General features: G+C 46.9%; 1 non-coding gene across 1 annotated transcript; it reads left to right on the top strand.

Annotated features, from left to right (window-relative positions):
* Positions 1-3,018: 3,018 nt before the first annotated feature.
* Positions 3,019-3,093, top strand: Trnaa-ugc. Its single transcript has one exon. It is a non-coding gene; the product is annotated as a tRNA-Ala (tRNA).
* The last annotated feature ends 1,042 nt before the right edge of the window (positions 3,094-4,135 follow it).

The following is a 4,135-nucleotide window of genomic DNA, read 5'->3' as shown; positions in this document are numbered from 1 at the left end:
GGTTTGCAGTGTTAGTGACTCATTTGTCATTCTCATCGGCGATGAGATGGCACTCAGGAGGTCTGTCTGACTCTCTATGTCCACTCTGCAGGCAGCAACTGTGCTGAGCTTGGCTGTGAACGGTGTTTGCAACATTCATCCCAGGGTACGACCATGCAGCATCGACGAGTACGTATTCCTGTTTAACAGCTTCAGCTCTCTTTACCAGGGTCGAATTGTGTGTCTGTAGGAAACTGGATGGACGTGTCGATGAATTGCTGAAAATGTGTGGCACTATATGTCGGCGGTGTGTCACTGTTTTCAAAAGTAGATTGTGAAACATTCCCTCGCCATTCGACTAGGTTTTGAACGTCAGCGTAGTACAGATGCGCGTCAAGACCGGTCCAATGTGCGAGCAGCAGCGGTCTACCGAACATCATCCAGAGACATGTTATACGCACCTTCTTCGTCGTAAAGGGCCATTGGGAACCGTCTGCTTGCAGCAAGATTTAAGATCATCAGTGTTTTTGGCCAGGATACCACTGGCACCACGATACCTTCTAGCACGGCTACTCTGGTGCCGCGAAAGTCTTGGGTGGAGAGTGGAATGGTGGTCTTCGTGACGAAAGTTCTGTCTGTAAACGAGTGATTGACATACACGCATATGGTGTAGACCTGGAGAGCTACCTATTCCAGAGTGTATTCGCCCACGACACGCATGTCTTATCCGAAGATTCATGATGTGGGGGCCACGAGTTTCAACTCGCGATCACATTTGGTGCTTCTGCAGGGTAAAGTAACCTGTGCCCGGTACACTTCACATGCTCTTACCCCCCTGTGCTACTGCCATTTCTTCGACGAGAAGGTGCTGTGATTTTTCAGCAGGTCAATGGACGTCTACATAGGACTGATGCAACGCAACGTCCTCTTTTTGATGTATATCAATTGTTTTTACCAGCAAGATCAGCAGATTTATCGCCAAATGAACACGTATGGGACATGATGGAGTGGGAACTTAATCGTTTTCGAGGGCCAGCAAGTATCATTGCTGAATGTCAAGAAAAGACGCAAGATGCTTGGGGCAGTCTATCGCAGGATGCCATTCGTCACTTTTATAATAGTTTGCCTGAGAGAAAATACGCGGTGTTGTCTCTAGAGAGGGGAGGGAGGGGAGGGGAAGGGGAGCACTGTGCAATGATGCGACTATTAGGGCACGCTTTACTGTGACGTGTCTGTTTCATCTGGTATGAATTTGATATCATATACTCCTACAGTGATGAACTGCCTGTCAACTGACTTGTCCTTGAGGTGTTACACATTTTTTCCCGGCATTGTAAAAGTTTTGACGAGGCAACGTTTGTAAGCTAGTTGCAGCGGTAGTTGGTCGAACTATCTTGGGCGACAGAATACCGTTAGATTTGAATCGCTAGTAACTACGAGACTAACAACGCATAATCAGTGGTTGAGCGCATAACGATTCGGTCATGTCTCTACGTGGTTCTCCCGCAGTATTTGCTTTGCTCGTAACGTCATCGCACCACTGTAGGTGCCTGTACGTGACTGTTACGAATAAGTTTTGTGTAAGATTGTGTGAAATGGTGTAGCGTGAAAAAGTGTTTAGGTACATATCGATTCGAGTGTCATTTTGAGGAACTTGCGGGTCGCTACTAGTGCCCAAAGTTAGATAATAAAAATACCCGTTGCTTTATAAGTCAAATTTGGTATTAGATCAAAAATAACAAAATACTGAAAGATATCGTCCGATATGAGTTGTAAACATGCTCGGAATTACAGAAAAGGCAACTCAAGTAAAGTTCACGACGAAAGAAATTCAAACAGCGTAAAAAGTGCAGTGCCGAGCGAATGCGAGAGTTAATGGCAGCGTCGGAAAGGGAATGGGGAAACGGCGCAAAGCATCCACGCAGCAGCCAGCGACAGCCCAAACATCTAGGAAACATGTGCAGGCGTCACTGGAAGGCAGTACAGAAAACAGCGATAATACAGGCGCAGATGGAATCGTGAGAGCGCCACACGAGTACGCTCCACGATCCTGATGTCAACCGATGCTGCCAGCCGCTGTGGCCGTGCGGTTCTAGGCGCTTCAGTCTGGAACCGCGCTGCTGCTACGGTCGCAGGTTCGAATCCTGCCTCGGGCATGGAAGTGTGTGATGTCCTTAGGTTAGTTAGGTTTAAGTCGTTCTAAGTCTAGGGGACTGATGACCTCAGATGTTAAGTGCCATAGTGCCATAGTGCTTAGAGCCATATCAACCGATGTGACATGTGAGATAAACTTATGATTTATCTGTTCTGTAACCATTATATTACTTTGTGTAACCATTGCATTAAAGAGATTGTTAGTTAAATTACGTAAAAGCAGGAAATGTTACGATTTTATCTCGACGTTCTCACGAAATATCTGCGGCGGGACCAGAAGTGCGCACATTTACGAGTACCTAACACCATGTGCACAGCCATTGTGCTAGGTAGACTGCTGGCTGCACTTTGGAATTCACGACTGATTCCTCTGCTATATACTTATAAGGATATGGTGTCTGTTCTTTCGCACATGTCCGAAAGAACAGTCATCATTGATGAGCTGCAGCCGTCTAGAACGAAATTGGAATTATATATTAATACCTTCAGTTGCTGACGGGCGTTGATATATATCAACCGGGCAATTGAAAATGTGTGCCCCGACCGGGACTTGAACCCGGGATCTCTTGCTTACATGGCAGATGCTCTATCCATCTGACCCACGCAGGGCAGGGAGTATAGAGCGACTGCATGGACTATCTCGCTCACGCCTCCCGCGAGACCCACATTCTCACCTTATATGTCCACACACTACATTCGTAGTGCCCCTACCCAACACACTCTTACTCGTGGCAGACTTACGGGACTTGGTAAGAATGGCTTCCACGAGTAATGAGTGTGTTGGGTAGGGACACTACGAATGTAGTGTGTGGACATATAAGGTGAGAATGTGGGTCTCGCGGGAGGCGTGCTCGAGATAGTCCCTGCAGTCGCACTGTCCTCTGTGCCCTCGGTGGGTCAGATGGATAGAGCGTCTGCCCTGCAAGCAGGAGATCCCAGGTTCGAGTCCTGGTCGGGGCACACATTTTCACCCGCCCCTGTTGACATATATATAAACGCCCGTCAGCAGCTGAAGGTATTAATATATAATTCTAATTTGATTCCTTCGCTGGTCCATGCTATTTTTCCAAGAAAATAGAAAAAGTAATCTCTGTGCCTTGTGATGTTCGGTCAGCAGAGGGTCGCGTGCTGGGGGCAGTTAGATTTTTACCTCATACCGAGGAGGTGGTTCTGGATGGCACGGTTGCCCCCGGTTCTTTCTGCCCAGCGTTATGCTCGAGAATGACTACAGCGGCTAATTTTTTTTTCTCTTCCACAAAGCCGGCCGTTGTGACCGAGCGGTTCTAGGCGTTTCAGTCCGGAACCGCGCTGCTACTACGATCGCAGGTTCGAATCCTGCCTCGGGCATGGATGTGTGTGATGTCCTTAGGTTAGTTAGGTTTAAGTTGTTCTAAGTTCTAGGGGACTGATGACATCCGATGTTAAGTCCCATAGTGCTCAGAGCCATTTGAACCAGCCTCTACAAAAAGCCCAGTGCCCGGACGACATCGGAGAGTCTCATGCGGCAGCCACCGACGATCTGCCCGCGCTCAACAGTGTTGATATCTCGCGTCTTGCCGATCTCGTGTTCGACTGACACGCCGATGGTCAGTACTGGGTGTGGCCAGAACCCACTCACGTTATTCCCCTCATAACTCTAATCGACTTGCTATTAGGACACTCCTGTGTCCAGTACATCATTTGTCTCTAATCCAGTTGTTCGTGAGTGTTCGAGGGTAGTCAAAAAGTTTTAATTATATCCTGAAAAAAAAAAAAATGAAACTGTGATCTTTATACAGTGGCGGCTCGTGAATATACTTTCTGGATGTATACAAATTTTTACATTCGGATAAATACGAAAGTGTGTAAGCTGGTGATCACTATCAATAACACCTAAACATAAATGGGAAAACAATTTTTTGAAAATTTCCGAGGTTTCAAACCACTTTATGACTACTATCAGAAGACTATAAGTAGGATCCTGGAAGGGTAAGCTATATCCAAGATGCGGGTGTAAAATGAA

The sequence above is a fragment of the Schistocerca piceifrons genome, chromosome 8 (genome assembly GCF_021461385.2).
Source record: "Schistocerca piceifrons isolate TAMUIC-IGC-003096 chromosome 8, iqSchPice1.1, whole genome shotgun sequence".
Taxonomy (NCBI): domain Eukaryota; kingdom Metazoa; phylum Arthropoda; class Insecta; order Orthoptera; family Acrididae; genus Schistocerca; species Schistocerca piceifrons.
Note: the sequence above shows the minus strand (reverse complement) of the source record. Positions and strands in the feature narration are given on the sequence as shown.